Below are 20,753 nucleotides of genomic sequence, written 5' to 3'. Positions count from 1 at the left end.
TACCAAAAGTAAAAGTACTCATTATGCAAAATGTCCCATTTCAAGTTCTCAAATGTAAAAAAATATTTAGCAAATAGCAGATCTACAAGCTCACAATGCGTTGCGATGCGACGCATTGTGAGCTTGACTATCGGCTATTTTCAAAAGACCGAAATGTATATTTTGGGCTGAAGTGGTTAATGTATGTTTTGTAATAATAATCAAAATCTACAAAGTAACTAGTAACTAAAGTTTTTAAATAATTGTAGTGGAGTAAAAGTACAGATGAGATGTAGTGGAGTAGAAGTAAAAGTATTGAAAACTGGAAATACTCCAGCAAAGTAAAAAATACCTCAAAATTGTCCTTAAGTACAGTACTTGAGTATAGTTACTACACCACTGGTAAAAAGCCTTGTTAACCACTTATAAACCCCATATGGTTGAGCAGCGGAGTCCCTCCGGGCTCTGTATACTAGTGTCTTTTCTGTTTTCTGTTATAGTGTCACACCCCACAATACGGGGGGTTTAAGTTTAAGGTTTAAGTGGTTAATTCTGCCTGTGACATCCTCAGCCTTTGTGCTGCTCGACTGTGATATGTCCTGAGGGGGAAATGAGAGGTTGAGTGTGTGCGTGTGCGTGTGCGTGTGTGTGTGTGTGTGTGTGTGTGTGTGTGTGTGTGTGTGTGTGTGTGTGTGTGTGTGCACCCCTTCACTTATTGTGTGTGCGTTTTTTTAGGAGGATGAAAGAGAAGTAAGAAATCATTATCCTTCCACTGGCACTACAGTAATGCTGCCTTCACACTAGCGACGACAAAACTACAATACGGCCAAGCGTGACCAAATACGATGGCTGTGTCGAGTCGCCGCTCAAGTGTTGCTCAAGAAGACACAGTGCGTCAATGTGAACTAATTTACATAATGTAAAATGAGCAATAAACCTCTCAAAATGCATTTAGTTTGGCGGATTCTTAGATTCCATCCAAGAACATGCACCTTCGCCCAGCTCAGTGGCACAGAGTAGAGGGCATGGAATCACATAATAACGTGTATGCTCCACATGGATGATTGCAAAACAAGGTGGTACCCATCTATTCAATACGGTTTCTACCGTTGGTGACGTGATTTACCATGCAGATTAAAAATCCGGAATAATTCTCATCAGCGCCGTTCAAGTTGCATACCGATAGCATCAGAATCGTAAATCATCAAGTCCCCCCGTCAGCATGCTACATCGCGGGTACCCCCGAAAAACAGGTACCCCCGAAACCCCCGTAAAATAGTGCCGTCCCCAGCCGTCACTTGTTTGACGGCAGGGGTGTGACAACGCGTTGGTATCATTGGTTCACTGAGGAGAGAGGAAGACCCTCTTGATATTGAAGACGTGACCCCACGACTCGTTGTACCTAACCTGTGTTTCAAGCTTAATGTCCCCACAGGAATCAATAAAGGTACTGCCTGTCTGTCTACCGACCTCCCCACCTATCCATGATGTGAATAGAAGGCCATGTGCGTCTGTCTGTCTGTCTGTCTGTCTGTCTGTCTGTCTGTCTGTCTGTCTGCTCGAGGAGGAGGGTGACTTTCAGAACATTCCAGACAGCTGGCATGAGGAGCGTGAAGGATTTTATTGATAAAGACTGAGAGCTGTCGCTGTCGAGTTCTTGCTCAATAATATGCACTAATAACACGGGAGGCGTGTGTGTGTGTGTGTGTGTGTGTGTGTGTGTGTGTGTGTGTGTGTGTGTGTGTGTGTGTGTGTGTGTGTGTGTGTGTGTGTGTGTGTGTGTGTGTGTGTGTGTGTGTGTGTGTGTGTGTGTGTGTGTTGGGGGGGGGGGGCTGTATTTAAGCATGCATACACACGCTTCTTCAAAACAGGCTGAATGAAAAAAGAATTAGGGGCTTAATCCTTGTGCAGACTTCAGCAAGAGGAAATGGAAGAAGAGATTGAGAGAGAGAGAGAGAGAGAGAGAGAGAGAGGAGAGAGAGAGAGAGAGAGAGAGAGAGAGAGAGAGAGAGAGAGAGAGAGAGAGAACGTCCTGACTGAGATCGTCTTTGCAATTTTCTCGTCATTTCATGCATCTCCAACAAAACTAATTTATTGCTCGTCATGCTCAGCTTGGCACACAGAAAAATAAGAGCCTGTGTGCAGTCAGTGCATCAAAGAGAGCCGTTTATGTATTACTGTTTACATACCACTGGCTTATATATCCATGGATTAAAGAAAAACAAAATCTCACGACTGAAAATGTTCGTATGGCCAAGTCCTAATTAGCGATTTGTGAAACAATATGACATTTTCTGACTTAGTATTCAATCAATCAATCAAAATCTTTATCAAAGGTCATTCCAATGTCAAACATTCCAGTAGCTTCTGTTGACACGCACGCACACGCACACACACACACACACACACACACACACACACACACACACACACACACACACACACACACACACACACACACACACGATGGTTTTCTGGCAGGAGACAGAAGAACACACACACACACACACACACACACACACACACACACACACACACACACACACACACACACACACACACACACACACACACACACACACACACACACACGCGATGGTTTTCTGGCAGGAGACAGAAGAACCGCAGGCAGGAGAGCATCCTAGTCAGTGGAAGAAGTACTCAATTTAAAAAAAAGTAAAAGTATCAATACTATAATGCTGAGATACTCTGTCACAAGTGCAAGTCTGGTATTCATAATTTACTTGAGTATAAGTACAAAGGTATTGGCATCAAAATGTACTTAAAGTACCAAGTAAATGTATACAATCATTTGGAAAATATCAGATCTACAAGCTCACAACGCGTCGCATCGCGACACATTGTGAGCTTGTAGATCTGATATTGGCTGAGCTTGTAGATCTGATATTGTGATATTGTCCAATAATTGTAGGCGAGTAAAAGTACAATATTTGCCTCTGAGATGTAACGGAGAGAGAAAGGAGATGAAAAGGTAATGTGAGAGAGAAGGAAAAAAGCGAGAGGGTGAAAATAGAAGTGTTGAGACAAGAGTGTGATGTATGGTACGAACATGTTCTGGCCTTCATTATGGAGACACGTGACTCCTCTAATAGGACTTCTGGCTGCCAAGATGAAAAAAGACATTACTTGTGAAGAGAAAGTGTGTTTTTTTTTTTGCATGCACGGCGCACACACAAGCGCACACACACACACACACACACACACACATGCGTGCACACTCGTATTACTGTCCTTGTGAGGACTTCAACGTTTTAGGAAGGCAATTTTATAAATGCTATTTTTACTTTATGTTTGCCACGTTGAGTGTATTGTTTTTTGGCACATTGTGAAAATGCGTTGCCATGCCAAATCCTAATATGTTGTTTGTCAAACAGCGTGAAAGGAGCCCCCCCCCCCACACACACAATAGCACTGTGTTTCATAAACAATTAGCACAATATGCAGAATTAGTAATGTAATGTATTATATGGCTGCTTATATCTAACCTTTATATTATACCATCACTTATAATACTTCTACGATACATTATGATATGTGACAGCTTGTGAGAGCCTCAATGTCTCCTCTAGGCCCAATAGCTATTGTTTTGGTACAGCCTATCTTGTTATGGTTCAGTTTGTCCTTCAGGCAGCTACAGTATAACTATGATCTCTGCCCTGTGCTCGAGGCAGAACTACTGTACCACTGACATGAGATAATGTACTTCTGACCATGATATCATGTAACATAAAGCATAATCATCACCACCTAGAATATTGTCACGACTCCTATGTGCCTCATCGATTGCTGATTGATCCAGAATTCCACGACAGTAGCCATAAAGCCAACCCATTGAAGAAATTGCAGATTGCTGCTAAAGTCGACCCTTACCAGCAGTGACAGAAAAGGATAGTCATTTTGTATTTTAAAACAAAATGCCCAGACGCCAGAGGGCTTTGCTTTTATGAAATATCTGCGATCATTGGGATTTTCTGGACGGTTGAACATGCTAGTTTGGTAGTTTGAACACATCAAATACTCTTTAATCTTAAAATAACGAATAACCCGAAAATAGGATATCTACAAGGCTACAACACGTCGCAGCCTATGTTTGGTTCATGGCATAGAAGACATGCTGACTTCTATGGAATCCAAAAGAGTTAAATCAGTTGTGGAGACCTTCAAATCCATGAAAATGGTCCTCACAATGTGTAATTCTCAAATTCTACTATACTTGTGGGGACATTTGGCCTTCGCAAGTATAGTACGTAAGTACACACACACACACACACACACACACACGACACGCGTACACACACACACACACATCTTCTCTTGAACGTATCACACGCATGCTGAGCAAACCAATTCTGGAGGAAGAACAAAGGTTCTCATTAACTCGGGGCTGCCGTGACGCGTATTGATTTCTTGCCGTAAGAATTCAATGCCGTCTATTGTTTTGAGAGATCCTCGCTTCAGATGATAAGCCCCCCCCGACCACCCCTTCCCCACCCCACCCCGTCATCATCCCGACGCACATCAATATGCAGCTCCGTGGCGCGTATCAAAGGGTTAATTACATGCTTGTAAGCAATTACTATCTTATTGTAGCGCGAAACGCCCCTCCTTTAAATTGGAGTCGGGATCAAAGCCCCCCAGAAGTCCATCAGTCACTGATATCATCTCCCCTCGTTGTAGTTTCAACTCCAAACATGACAGGACTTAGGCTAGACCCTCCAGTCTCATATATTCACGTAACCACACTCGAACCCTAGCGACCCCGTTCTGGTGATGAGCGTTCGGCAAAGAATGGCAGATATACGAGCTCAGGACGTGTCGCAACACCACGCGCTGTGAGCTTGTAGCTCGGCTAATTCGGTGGGGAGGTTTGGTGAAGTAGAGCAGTGGTTCTTCACCTTTTCAGCCCGCGGCCCCCCAAAATAATCATATTTATCCACCACCCTGACAAGCACTTGGAATTGCAGGAAACACATAAGCATGTGAAAATAACCGATCAGCTTGCAGATCGGCTATTTTCAAAATATCTTTCTTACATTATTTGACAGTTTGGTCAATGTTTGACAATTTTCTACAGTATAGTTTGTTGATTACTTTTGATGCAGTAATGTTTTTTATCCTTTTCCCCCTTTTTGAGGTGTTGAAAAGGTGTTAAAAGTCCTTAAATTGTCACTTTACTGTCATCTGGGGACCCCCCTCTCAAAATCATGTGGGGACCCCCTAAAAATCGAGTCCCGACCCACAGGTTGAGAACCACTGGCGTAGAGGGAAGTACTAGCAGACCTAGTACAGAACCCTGGGGGACCCCGGTCATGCCCTATTATAGACGTGCAGTCGATTTATCGCAAGTTACACAACGTACAGAGCCAGCTCAGGTCCATCTCACTAAAAGTCTAGACTCTGGAGAGTGTAAGTGGTTCATTGACACACTAACACGACAGGTGCAAAATCTACAAACACAACGAACCACACAATGATGCTGCGCTAAAATCGGCTATTTTCGGCTTAGATATTTTGTGCTGAGCGCAAACAGGAGAGGGTCAAGTAAGAATAGGGTTTAAAAGGCCTAATAATAATAATAATAACATCAACATGAAGAAGAAATTCCATTTCATATTATCCCCCCAGGGCATTTCTGACTGTGTCCCAAACTATGGGAAAAAACACAATAACACTGTCTGTCCGTTATAGTAGCAGGGAGAACAGTTGGTGACAGATGATTGGCCATCATCAATGTGGTGTCTGGTGGCAGGAAGGGAGGGGGGGCATAATTGGACACCCGCCCGTGTCTGCTAGTCCCCTTCCAGCCCGAGGGTGTGTGTGTGTGTGTGTGCGTGTGTGTGTGTGTGTGTGTGTGTGTGTGTGTGTGTGTGTGATCAAGCAGGGGACATTGCACCCAGGGAGAGAGAGAGAGAGGGAGAGAACAAACAGAGAGCTCCATTCAGGTTCCATGTACAGACGCATCATTCAGCCTGACATGACGACGCGTCTCAGAGACCCGCACGTAGCAGCTTGCTAGTCAGTGCGCGTGGAAGCACACACACACACACACGCACACGCACACGCACACGCACACGCACACGCACACGCACACGCACACGCACACGCACATGCAAATGCACATGTGCCCAGTTCACACATACACATGAATTAAAGCAAAATAAAATCTCACAACTTAAAATGTTTTTATGGGCAAGTACTAATGTGCGATTTGTGAAACAGTATGAACGGAACCCCCCCCACCCCCCACACACACTAGTGTTGTTTGAACTTGTTTCCAAAACAATTAACAAACAATATGTAAAATGATGTTTTAGTAATATTGTTCCTGCTGTTCTACATACTACCAACCAGGTGAAGAGATCATCACTTTGAGGCTTTAACCTTTTGCTTTTAAATGAAATATTCTAGATTATTAAGATGTTGTGGAAGATGTTTCTGAAACATATTGCTAATTTGACCACTTAAAATGCTCCAATCTTGAAGTAATAACCAAAAAATAGCCGATTGACAAGTTCTCAATGCGCCTGCGGCGTAGATCGGCTATTTGCGCCATCTTTGAACATTAACAAAAAAATGTGCACGTATATGCCATATATATATGATATTACGCTATCCAATGTATCCCAAACAATATCTAGTCTATCTAGCCCAGCTCTGCCCCAACACACCGCCCCCCCACACACACACACACACACATACTTCCGCTGAGGCCACTACCAGACAATAGACATTCATATCACTACAAAGAATCCATAACCCTCCATTCACCCCCCCCCCCCCTCCTCCTTGATTTGTATTCATTCACAATTCCTCTCATTGATGGGGTCACGTTGCATAGGGTTTTGCAGCGTAGCGTATTCTTCTCTCTCTCCTCAGCATCAACAGCAGCACACCCAGCCAGCCAAACGTAATAATAAATGTGCACTGCCAAGGTTGGAGTGAGAGTTTATCCATTAGCCAGCCATAATATTGACAAGGCCACGCACTCCCCGGCTCCAAACTGCAAGCTCTCGTATCGCCCAAACAGACAGGAAGGAAGTATGTCAATGAGAAGGGTGCTAGAACAGTATGTCAATGAGAAGGGTGCTAGAACAGGACCCGTAAACACTGTGCTGTTCCAAGTTCTACTACTACCGCGGGACAGCCTTGATGGACGGACAGCACCGAGGGAGAGTGGTGCAAAGTAACTGAGTACATTTACTCAAGTACTGTACTTGAGTACAATGTTGAGGTATGTTTTACTTTACTGGAGTATTTCCAGTTGTCAGTAGGCTACTTTTTCTTCTACTCCACTACATCTCAGAGGCAAATATTGTACTTTTACTCAACTACAATTATTTGAAAACTTTAGTTACTAGTTACTTTGCAGACTTTGATTGTTATTGCAAAACATGCAATAACCACTTCAGCCCTATATACATTTTGGCCATTTGAAAATAGCCGATCTACAAGCTCACAATGCGTCGCATTGTAACTGAGCTTGTAGATCTGCTATTTCCAAAAGATAGCATTTTGTGTTCCGGACTTTTACTTTACTTTTTCCACCACTGCAGAGGGAGAGATGGAGGGAGGGAGAGACAGAGAGAGACAGAGAGAGAGAGAGAAAGAGAGAGAGAGAGAGAGAGAGAGAGAGAGAGAGAGAGAGAGAGACAGACACAGATAGGTTAGCAGACTAAACACACACACAGCACTGAACTGGATTGAGGCGAGACCAAAGGGAAAGGATCAGATTATCAAAGAAGTGCGTCAGGATTAAATGTTTTTCCCCTCGAGACATGCGACAGAGGGGAGCACACACACACGCACACGCACACGTACGCACGCGCACGCGCACACGCACGCGCACACGCACAGAACACTTCAACACATAAAGACAAGGAGAATCCAACACTGACAACATATTCTCTGATTCCAGTCAGCCAGGCACAGCGAGACGGGCATCAGCCCAAGAGGGTATCATGGACCCACCTGCCAGTAACCCAGCAGGTGAGAAACCTTGCCACCCTCCCCCCCCCCCCCAACCCCCCACCCCCCACCACCATCGACCCGACTGCCAGCTGCTCCACTTTACCTTACCATCCCTGCACGCATTTGCATACAAACAAACAAATGGTCGCTGTCGGGGCAGAAAAAACTCTCATCTCCATATTCATAACTTTTTGTGTTTTTTTTTCGTAAATTAACACCCTTACTTGATCACACTACAGCGTCACGCAAAAGCATCAAAAGTAGCAGATCTACAAGCTCGAAACGCAGTGCGAAGCGACGCGTTTTGAGCTTGTAGATCTGCCCCTTTTTGGAATTTTATGGTTTTTTTTGACAAATGAGCTTTTTCCATCCGACAGAGAAGATAATTATGTGACGTCTAATAGAAACATCATTGCCAATATTAGTGTGCTTTGATATGTGGCTGTAGGTGCATAATAAACCACGTAGGTGCATAAATATCGGCTCTGTTGACGGCCAACATAACGCCACAGCGTGTTAACTGTTCAAGCCAATTAACCATTGATGTCAGTGGGAGAACCGGTATTGTCTAAGTATAGGCTGCACACACTGCACTGACTGGCTGCACTACAAAGACCGCTGCTCTGAACAGGTGCACTGCAACACACACACACACAGCAATAGTACACTCACACCAGTGTATGCACACTAAACTCTACACACCAGTGAGTGCACACACACGCACACACACACACACAACACACCTCTACACAGATCAGTGCACATACACACACACACACACACACACACACACACACACACGCGCACCAGTGCATACACCTTGCAATACACAGACCAATGCATATACAATACACTGCACTACACAGACCACCAGTGCATGCACACACACTGCAATTACACAGACCAATGCATACATACTGCACTAGCCCTTGTGGTTTCTTTACAACAAAGCACACAGGCCTCCCTTTTTGGCGCGCGCGCGCGCACACACACACACACACACACACACACACACACACACACACACACACACACACACACACACACACACACACACACACACACACACACACACACACACACACACACACACACACACACACACACACAGTAGTAATTATTATGGCTATAGGGTGCATTAACACTTAGCATGAAACACACATCATTGGTGTAGATTGCGTATACGGCGTGATATCACATACGGTATAGTTAGGTGGGTGGGAGGGGGGGGGGGTGATCCTGAATTGATGCATTGAGGCTGGGCTGCAGGTGGATGGAGGGGAGGGGGTGGGGGGAGACAGAGAGGGAGGGAGGGAGGGAGGGAGGGGGACTCACAGCGTGCAGCAGTGTGACTGCATGCCGTACTACAGCTCTGCATTTTGTATATATAGGCTGAAGCAGCTGCTTTCTGTGAACCAGTGAGGGAGGGAAGGAGAGAAGGAAGGAGGGAGGGAAGGAGGGGCGAGCACAAGAGAGAGAGAGAGAGAGAGTGAGAGGGAGAGCGAGAGCAAGGGAGCGGAAAGAGTGAGTGTGTGAAGCCGCATTTGGGAGTCAAGGAGCTGTACATGGCACTACACCGCAGCACTACAACACAGAGCTGTCGCACCACTCAGTGCTTTGGCCCAGAGCACAGCTAACATCCATTTATACATCAACACTCCACCCGGCCCTTCCCTTATATATATACACCACAGTGGTTCTCAACCTTTTCATGCCGTGACTGACCCCCCAAAATAATCATATTAGAACTGGGGACACCCCCCAAAATAATCATATTTGAACTGGGGTCACCCTAACATAATCATGTTTGAACTGGGGACCCCCCACCCCGACAAGCACATACAATTGTAGGAGTTGAGACATTACATTTAGTTTGACTGGGTTCCATAGATAAATATTGTGAAAATAGCTCATCTACAAGCTCACAACGCCTCGCATTTAAGCCTAAGTGTTTTAAACCATTCCTCACCACCCCAGGAACCCCCTCAACTAAGGACCCCCCTGGGGAGACCCCCCCCACCCCCCACTTTGAGAACCAGCACCTTACGAGTCAATTTAGTAGCTACGCTATAATAGACGACATGACACACACTGGTAAAGTGTTGACATAAAGGGAATGTGAAAGCAGCGAAAAGGATGGATCAGGAAAGATGGGTTATGAATCAATAGAATAGAGTGAACTCTATTGTACTATGGTACAATAGAAATACATTATAGAACATAGTGGGTCATTGTGTCATTGGCATTTCCTCACAAATGTGTTTCTCTGCCGATCACCGTTGAGACCAAAGTGACCAAGATAGAGCATCTCTTATTGTTGCCATTGTACTGGTGCAGATGATGAAGGTCTAGGGGACTCTGACTATAGGCTACGATGTACAAGGACAATGAATGTGTCCAATATTGTCCATATTCTGAATCATTGTAAGGGAGAAAAATCATATTTCACACAATTTTAGGCTACTATACTGTATGAAGCTATTGGCCTATTTGCTCACAATAAAAGGATTTTCACACTAAGAAGTGCACAGTCCCCATAGCTATTCACAAAACTGTGCATGTTGCCAGACACCTAATATTTTCCCATTTTTAAAACAAATATATATATATTAAAAAAGCCCTGGATTTAAGAGAAACCCATATAATAGCATCATAACCATGAAGTCATAGCCAAGCGTTATAATCGGAGCTCAAGTTCAAAAAGCTCCAGACAGTCCAGGGTTGACCAGCGGCCAGCCACAGCCAGAGACCCCCGCCATACAGCATGGAACTACGGGGAGGACAGGCGAGGTGCCATCTAAGGTTACGGTTCATTTTACCACGAGTCCCACTCTAGTCTACACTACAACCTCAACACTCTGTACAACAAAACCAGCATAATTACCCTGCCTGCTCTGTTCATGCTTGCGTCTATAAGTTGTGATTAATAAGAAAACATGATCAGATCCACAATAGAGAGCTTGTCAAGTAGTTTTAGCCTGAGCCATTATGCGGGTGTTGTACACGTCCAATTCTGCCTGAAGGCCATAGGCTAGTCTTATACCTCTCCTTAGCCTTGGATCAAGACTAGACTAGCTTAGATGTATTTGATCCAGTCTGACTTTTGCTTAAAGCAAATTTCAAGGACCCCCATAACTCTGAGAGCGTACAAATGGAACCAAATGGACCCCCTTTGGGTTCCATCTACATGAGGCTACTGAGAGATCATCTTTAGAACGTGTTATTTCTTGGGGGGGGGGGGGGGGGGGGGTGATCAGGGAAAGGGTTTTTTAATTCAAAGCCCCACTGATGGGCGCAGAGAGAGTGATAGAGGAGAGGTGCGTCCGTTGGGTTGGGATCCTTATTTTAGGATTTTAACGGTCCGATTCCTTAACGGTTCCCTTTGAACGATTCCCAATACATTCATACACCTCACTGGTTCTTAACAGTGAGCTAGGGTTCCAAATGGACCCTTAAATAAGGTCTGTATAATAGCCTAACTCTGAGAGTGTACAAATGGAACCAAATGGACCCGTACGGGTCCATTTGGTTCCATTTGTACACTCTCAGAGTTATGGATGGTTGGTGGTCCTTGAAATGAGAGAAACCAGATCCGAAAGATCCCGGTTCACTCCGATCGGATCCCTCCGGTTCCGGTGGATCCCAGCCCTAGTAGTACCGTGGTGGTGCAGAGCTGTTACGACAGAACAGGTGCAACCAACCACCGAACACGCCTCCCCATTCTATTCACCTGGGCTGGATTCACTATAGCTCACTGCTGCAGTGGATCCCGCGGATCTGTTCCATTATATAGCCTACCACCTCACCAACCCCCAAAAATAAACACCTCAAATACAAAGTGTCCAATACTGTATAGCGGATGGATCCCTGCTGTGATCTATGTGGATCTAACGGTCCTCTAGCTTACCTGGTTGGATCCACTCACCGCTGCTGCAGTGTGGATCCAACGGGCAACGGATCTGTTCCACATACACCCTGACCCAAATGACACCCCTCCCCAAAAAACACCTCAAATAATACAAAGTGATCTGGTGGCGATCCGCCACGCTGTGATCTATGGATCCCCCCGTCCTCTCCTTACCTGTGAATCTAACGGCAGGATCTCTCTGGATCACTCCAACAGCTGCAGTCCAGGCTGCATCGACACTGCGGCTAGAATAAGAGGCACGCGTTTCAGAGGCACCAAAAAAAAAAGATCCCCAACAACTCCGTTAGGTTTGGTTTAAGAGCTACTCCCCAAAAAATAGTAGGATGCGAAAACGCGTGATAAACGCGCAATAACCCCCAAAAAATGATATATTATAATCCAAACGATCTTGTCAGGGAAGAAACACCATGCAGTTGCACCGTCGGGGCTGCATGGGGGTCCACTTGGTTCTTAAATAAATCCCCCCGTTTTAGTTCTTGAATGACGGATCCTGTTGGAAATAGAAATAGCAGCAGTTAGACTCCCATCACCGTCCGATGATCAGCGGGACCCTTTGGAGCAACTATGCCGCTCCGAGCGCTCTGAGACCCGGCTTCACACTATAGTCACAGCGGCACCTATAGTCCTCCATCCATATATCCCATCATCCCAGGCCGGGGGTCCGGGGAGAAAGACGCACTTCTTGCGGATCTGTTAAAATGTGAATGCACGGGCTGTAAAGGAAGGATTCCGCAGGAGGCTCTGGCTGTGCGTTGCGTGTGTGTGCGTGTGTGCATGTGTGTGTGAGTGTGTGTGCGGTGCTGCTGGTGATGCGACTCGGTGCGGCGCTCCTGCTGTACTGAACTGACAGAGTGAGGCGGTGTGTGAGGTGCTGCGGCGAGAGAGAGAGAGAGAGAGAGAGAGAGAGAGAGAGAGAGAGAGAGAGAGAGAGAGAGAGAGAGAGAGAGAGAGAGAGAGAGAGAGAGAGAGAGAGAAAGTGCGAACACAGATTTGAATTGAGAGAGAGAAAGAGAGAGAGAGAGAGAGAGAGAGAGAGAGAGAGAGAGAGAGAGAGAGAGAGAGAGAGAGAACACAGAGATTTGGAGAGAGAGAACACAGAGATTTGGAGAGAGAGAGACTTTGCGTTCCGCAGTTGGATACCTACTGGGGCAGTCAGGGATGGAGGGCTATTTAGACTTTCCAGAAAAACGCGGAATGAAATATGCGTTGATATGTGATTTTATGCGGTGAAATTGCGGGAATTTGCAAAATATGCAGAAAGTTACGAAATATGCGGAAAGTTGCGAAATCTGTGAAAAATGCGAAAAAGTTGCGGGATCTGTGAAATATGCGAAAAGTTGCGAAATATGTGGAAAGTTGCGTAATATGCGGGAAAAAAATCCTAAATGCGCAGAAAGTTGTGAAAAGTTGCGAAGAATTTGACATGCTAAAAGTTTCGAATTATGCGAAAAAATGCAAAAAGTTGCGAAATACCCAAAAGGTTATACGCGGGAAGATTGTGTGGAAAAATGCGATTATGCTTCCTTTTTGAAATATTTTTATCCCCACATCCCCACATTTGTTGGCTGATAATGCGATAAATTATGTGATCGCATAATAGCATTTTTCTGGAGGGTCTAAATTTGGAGTCGGTGGCTTTTTTTTTCCAAGAAAGAGGCAACCGTCTTGTTTTACTACACACAGACTGTATCCCCCCCCCCCCTGCTGTGACAGATCGGGTCTGGGGGGGAGGGGAGGGGGAGGCTGCGATTGGGCTAATTGTAAAAAGAAAGAAGAACATATCCGCCAGCATATCTCAAGGGGCGCAGCGCCTTTTGAATGAGAGGCATATGCCGAAACAAGAAGTATTTTTATATGTTTATATAAATGCATTCATTGGATTTGGCGACACGCCCAGGGGGGGGAATTATTCATTATGGTGTGTCTCTCTCTCTAGGCCAGTGGTTCTCAATCTTTTTAGGCGAATCCCAAAATAATCATATTCGAACTGGGGACCACCAATAATAATATTTGAACTGGGGACCCCCCTGGGGAACCCCCACCCCACCCTGACATGCACTTGAATATAACCTTTGACAATTTGGCCAATGTCTGACCACTTTGCATTGGCCTAGACTCGAGTCTAGGCCTATACAACTATGCTGTAAAATCCTGGGTGTTCATTTGAGAGTGTACAAAATGGGATCAAAATGGCCTCATCAGTGCTCATCATTGGTCCATATTGTACCACTAGCTATATGCAAGTGTTCATATATATTTTCGTTCACTGTCCATAAGGTCAAAATTATGATCCCATCACCGGATTTGAATGCAATATCACAGGATCATTTGAAGATGCGATTAGGCAGCATGATGGCAACATCATTACGACTCTTGCATACTTATGGGGGGATTACAATCTGCATTTCTGCTCTTTGATGATCTTTTACCAGCTATAATAGAGAGGCCTCCCCCCACACTTTTTATGCAATTAATATTCTAATGGACTATAATTATGTAATCCGCGTCTTAAATGGAGAAGAGCCTGATGTGTTGCAGCATCATTGCTTGAATCTTAAAAGACAAAAAATTGGAATAGGCTACTTGTGATCACCAAAGTCATATACATAAATAAATAAAAATTAGATTTTTAAAATTCTGTTTCAATTTTAAAATTGCAGCACATCAAGGGCCCCCAAAATATGAAGAATATGTTTGTTGTATAACGGATACTCATTGAGTTTAATTAGTAGAGTCATTTATTTATAGAGCACGTTTAATAACTATCAGGTCAAGAAGAGGTTGGCTATCTGGTGTGTGTGTGTGTGTGTGCGTGTGTGCGCGCGTGCGTGCGTGCGTGCGTGCGTGTGTGTGTGTGTGTGTGTGTGTGTGTGTGCGTGTGTGTATGTATTCCTGGCTGACTGCCGCAGTCTCTCTGCTTCTATACTAGACGCAGCTCTTTTCACTTTGAATCACTGCATCATAGCACCACCTACAGGCGGTGGTCGACACAGTAGGTTACACTCAATCCCAGTACTTCAGTCAAATTACCATAGAGCAGTGGTTCTGAACCTTCTCAGTCCATGACCACCCAAAAATAATTACATTTGAACTGAGGACCCCCCAAAATAATCATATTTGAACTACAATAATCATATTTGAACTACAAGCTCACAAGGTTGTGAGCTTGTAGATCGGCTATTTTGCAAAATAGTCCATGAGCCAGACAAGATTTCATTATCGAAAGAGTGGGCAAAACCATACCTATATTAAATTGTTCATAGGGTCAATACGAGTAAATAAATATATGATAACCTCTCCACAGGAGCAGCTTTTTCATGGTTATCACACATTTTGTTATTTTCCCCATACGTACATGACAGGTGAAAAAATGACAACATTTTAAAAAGAGTTATAATAATGAAACTTCCTGAGTTGATTACTTACATGAAGACAAAGATTTATCGTATTACAAGTTTTCTGAAATTGTATATCTAAATATGCAAATTAGGCATTTAGTCCATGAGCCAGAGCCCCAAAATTGAGCCAGATATTGAATATTCCCTTGTTAAAAACCTTTGACTCCAACATCATAACAAATTTAAATAAGTATGTTGACTCTGGCTTTGTCCAATGTTCCAATGTTGATTCTGGAAAGTTATGCAAATGTGAGCATATTTTCCTAATGCCTAATTTGCATATTTAAATATACAATTTCATTGCTCAATTTTGGGGCTCTGGCTCATGGACTAAAACGTTTGCCTCTTTCTTATATTATTTGACAATTTGGCACATGTTTGACCAGTTTTTAGTTTGTTGATTACTTTTGACACAGTAATGGTCTTTTTTCTTTCCTTTTTAGGTATTAAAAAGGTCTTAAAAGTCCTTAAATTGTCACTTCACTGTCATCAGGGGACCCCCCGCCCCCCCCCTGGTTCCCGACCCACAGGTTGAGAACCATTGCTCTAAAGAATATGCTCCTGCCTCCTGGTCAAATATGACTAAACTCTAAGTGAAGGGTTTTGTGTACTTGAGGGGAGAGTTCATAATGGCAAACAAAACAAATATAATGAACTCTGCGTGGACCAATGGCTTGCACATTGGCCAAATTGTCAAATAATCTATGAAAGAGGCCATTAAAAAAAAAAGAAGCCGATCTACTTAGATCGCCTATTTTTCTGTGGAACCGAGTCAAACTAAATGTAATGCCTCAACTCGTATTTCCAAGTGCTTGTCAGGGTGTGGGGATCCTCACTTCAAATATGATTATTTTGGGTGTCCCCAGTTGAAATATGATTTTTTTTTTGGGGGGGGGGGGGGGGTCCCCAGTTGAAATATGATTATTTGGGGGGGGGCCTGAAAAGGTTGAGAAGCACTGATCTTGAGAACCTACTACACTCACCGTTTAAATGTTCCAACAACATAGACATGACACAATGCCATGCGACGATGATGTATGTGGTCCTCCTGAGCGTCAGAAGAAAGCATCTTCAGGAGTGAATACATCACTTCACTCTGAATGAATAACAGAGTAATGCATTTGGTTAAAGTTTGTAGACAGAAATCTCATCACAATAGGAAGTGACGGGCTGAAACCTTTGATTGCAGTGATTTGATGCAGCTGTGCAGGATTAGGCCTAAATGCCACCTGTTGCCATTTAGCCCTCTTTTTTTCTTTCTTTCTTTCTTTCTTTTTTTCATGTCAATACAGACTACTTCCATGTATTGTGAAAAGTAGAACTATATATGCATTTTTCTCATTTCTGAAACATTTTAATTTCAAGGACACCCATATTGATTTGAATTGATTTGAAATTACGTTTCAAATTAAATTAAGGACGAGAAGATTGATCAAGATTGTGTAAATTTTCAATTTCATTTAATTCAAAGGAGCTTTCTTGGCATGATAAAACATACGTTTGTTTACATTGTCAAAGCAAGTGTCACCAGTTTAGTGCTTTGGCGTGAACACCCTTTAGTGTGTGTGGGTGTGTTTGTGTTCCAAATCCCTATGACATGTCATTGATTCAAGCATGTTTTAAAAATCCATGAGGTCCCATTTATTCCACTTTGGTCAAGCTGTCACTGACTGCAGAGGTGATCCCAATGAACCAATTAGAAAGGTACACACAGAATGGAGACGCATTGACCTACTGGGGTTCATTTAATGATTCAACACAACAAGGAATGCATTAAAGCAACAGTCTGTGGACCGATCACATGCATCACATTTTAAAGGTTTTAAAAGGAAGACACTCAAACCATGCATCAACCTTGGAGGTAATCGAATAAACTCACAATGGGGAAAACAGGATCCAGTGATGTGTAAAGATTCTATTTTTCTATTTGTAACGTGTCCTTCTGTCCGGCACCTGAGATTTGATCTTTTGTATGTGCTTATGCTTTTCTTAACCCATTAAGACCGGGAACGCATCTGTGTCATTTTTAGATTTGAGCTAAAAATGTTACACTTTGGCTATTAAAAAAAAGCGGATCTACAAGCTCATAGCGCGGCACCGAGTGCCGCGCTATGAGCTTGTAGATCTGCTATTTTTGGAAAATCTTGAAAATGTGTGCTAATCTGTGAATACATATATTAATTTAAAGCTCAAATCTTTGCTTCTGGGGGTCCCTGGAACAAAATATTTTGAGTTGGGGGTCCGTGGCCAAATACATATCATTTTGGGTGGTCCTTGACGTGAAAAAGTTTGAGAACCAAATATATATATAATTATAATATATATAATATATTATAATTATAGCAACATACGTTTTTTCTTTTTTTTTTAACTGTTAGGATTTAGACATTTTGTGCGGTGCCGCCTTATGAGCTTCTATATCTGCTATTTTTGAATAGCCAAAGAAATCGAAAAATGACACACAGATGCGTTCCCGGATTGAATGGGTTAAAGCACATCAAATCAATAGCCCTGCAATCTACAAGGACAGTATAGTCAAGCCTGTGAAGGCATCGATCAAATGACCTTGTGGAATTACACAGAGGTCAATGAGGTCGCAAGTTTAAACGGAAATACATTTTCATAACATACAGTATTTTGACCATTCAAAACAATATGTACGTATATTAAGACCCAAGGCCAATTCTACAATATGTACGTATATTAAGACCCAAGGCCAATTCTACAAATGCCTTCTGAATCAGTCATTCTCAAACTTTTTTTTGTGCCAAGGACCCCCAAATTGATATGTATTTGGCCGCGGACCCCTGCCTGAAAATTAGAAGATTTGTGTTAAATTCTTTAAAGATATTCAACATTTTTCAAACACTTTCAACATTTTTCAAAAATAGCAGATCTACAAGCAGATCTACAAGCAGATCTACAAGCAGACCTAAAAGCTCGCAGCGTGTCACTTTGTGACGAGCTGTGACCTTGTAGATCTGCTATTTTTGAGAACCATGGTTCTAAACCACTGTTCTAAATCGAGAGTTAAGAGTTTCTGAAAAACGTTGCTATATAGCTAAAATCTAGAATGACACAGATGCGTTCACAGTTTCAATGGGTTAAATGTAAATATATTTTCATAACATACATTAATTTGACCATTCACAATATGTATATTTACAAAGATATTAATATTAAATAATAATGTATTTTATTATTATTGGGGAGGAAGAAGACGCTTCCCTAACGCTTTGTCCGTTGAAAAAAATTGGAAAATACTCTCATTTGGTCCGCCTGCCCTTCTGGAGAAAGGGGACGCTGTCAGTATTTGGGGGCTTTATTAGAATCCTCTGACCAAGCTGACTCCAGCATTTGTCTTGCAAATGAGATGATGACTTATCGAGGCGACATGAATGGCTTTGATGAAGCCCTCTTTTGTACACAGTCAAGTGTGGGTGGGTGGGTGGAGGGAGGTCTGTGCGTGTGTGTGTGTGTGTGTGTGTGTGTGTGTGTGTGTGTGTGTGTGTGTGTGTGTGCGTGCGTGTGCGCGTGTGCGCGCGTGCGTGTGTGCGTGTGCGTGTGCGTGTGCGTGTGCGTGTGCGTGTGTGTGTGTGTGTGTGTGTGTGTGTGGTGTTGCCAGCTGGCACAGCGATATTCCGGCAGCTCCCTCTCTATCTGCCCATAACATTAGTCTGTGTGTGTGTGTGTGTGTGTGTGTGTGTGTGTGTGTGTGTGTGTGTGTGTGTGTGTGTGTGTGTGTGTGTGTGTGTGTGTGTGTGTGTGTGTGTGTGTGTCAGCATTACCACTGTGTCCTTTTTGAATTAACTCAGTGAACCCCCTTTAAACACAGCTGTACATGGTTTATGTTAAGCCCGTGGGGATGCAAAGATCACCCCACAGTGGTACACTGTTCCCTGGGTGGGTGAACCCCCCCCCCTTCCCCCCCCCCCCCCACACACACACACACACACACACACACACACACACACACACACACACACACACACACACACACACACACACAGTATTATCCACATAATAGACATTCATCACATTTCTCACACATTAAATCCCCATATATAAATGTGTATGTTCATCTGCTTTATGGGGTCAGTTTCCGAATCATTTCTATCCCAGGGATGGAATGATATTTATCATGTAGGTACACTTCAAAACAACACAACAATCATGTACCCATCAACACCAATACACACCAACACATATAAAAATAGAAGAACAGCTCTTGGAAAATACAGATCATTTCACATTATCTTGGAAGCATCCTTCATCACGATGGCATGAACAAGTAAAGACTATGTTTGTAAGTAAAACACTTCAAAACAGAGTTACCGTATAGAGAATGTCATTTTCAAGTACAGCACATACACAGTGTTAGTCCAGGAGATGATGTAGATCAGTGGCTCTCAAACCTTTTCAATTCAAGGACCCACCGTTTACTATAGCCTGGGATCCAGACTGCTTGGCTACGTTCGGCGGATTTCTTTCCTCACTCGCTATCAGCCGAACTTGGATCCCAGGTTAAGTTTACTACGCATTAGGCCGCATTAGTGCACAGTTAACAATCATTTAGCTGAGGACCCCCTGGAACCCCCCCCCATGGACCCCTGGGGGCCGAACCTCACTTTGAGAACCACTGATGTAGATGCATCTTCAGGAGAAGCAACTGAACCTGTAGACAGAGACAACAGAAATTAAGCATTTTTTGACACAACCCCAATTCACAGTATAGCATCCACATTATGTACACATAATTTCAAACCTTTTGTTTATTATTTGTTCCTAAAACAGACAAAGCCTTTTCAGGCCAACTGTGGTGGGTAAAAGCACAGAGTATCACAACAATATTACAGTGCGCAGTGCTTACCAAGCATAATTCCCCTTGGCGTGTGTTGGGCAAGGTCATCTCCATCTCCACAGATCTTAGTGTCACTATGAGAGATAGTGGGTATATGGAAAGACACTGTTAGAGATATTGTTTTATTGTTCAAGTAGGTCTACAGTAAATTAAATGATACACACCGCATTTCTCTGTCTGTCTGTCTGTCTGTCTGTCTGTCTGTCTGTCTGTCTGTCTGTCTGTCTGTCTGTCTGTCTGTCTGTCTGTCTGTCTGACTGTCTTTCTGTCTCTCACACACTTTCTCTCTCTCTCCCAGGGGTCTTCAACAGGGTCAGGGTTATTCCAGGGGAGAGGGGGCTACACATTTCTTAGTGATTAACATTTTTTCCCCCTGCCAAAACATGTATCCATCCATGGTAAATGAGCTGCATTTATAAAGCGCTTTACAATGTACTTCACATTCACCCACCGATGGTGGAGGAAACCATGCAAGGCACCAACCTGTTCATCAGGGGTTCAGTGTCTTGCGCAAGGACACTTTAACACATACTGTAGGAGGAGCCGGAAATCAAACCTGGAACCTTCGGATTCCAAGACAGCCGCTCTACCTCCTGAG

General features: G+C 43.6%; 1 protein-coding gene across 1 annotated transcript in view; it reads right to left on the bottom strand.

Annotated features, from left to right (window-relative positions):
* The window catches only part of plxna4 (plexin A4), a 355,677-nt gene extending 342,971 nt beyond the window's left edge, over positions 1-12,706 (bottom strand). Inside the window, exon 1 of the mRNA XM_080421613.1 lies at positions 12,050-12,706. The gene's annotated coding sequence lies outside the window, so the exon portion shown is untranslated. The remainder of the gene's footprint in view (positions 1-12,049) is intronic.
* Between the last annotated feature and the right edge of the window lie 8,047 nt (positions 12,707-20,753).

This window comes from Gymnoscopelus braueri (assembly GCF_963280865.1).
Source record: "Gymnoscopelus braueri genome assembly, chromosome: 23".
NCBI lineage: Eukaryota > Metazoa > Chordata > Actinopteri > Myctophiformes > Myctophidae > Gymnoscopelus > Gymnoscopelus braueri.
Note: the sequence above shows the minus strand (reverse complement) of the source record. Positions and strands in the feature narration are given on the sequence as shown.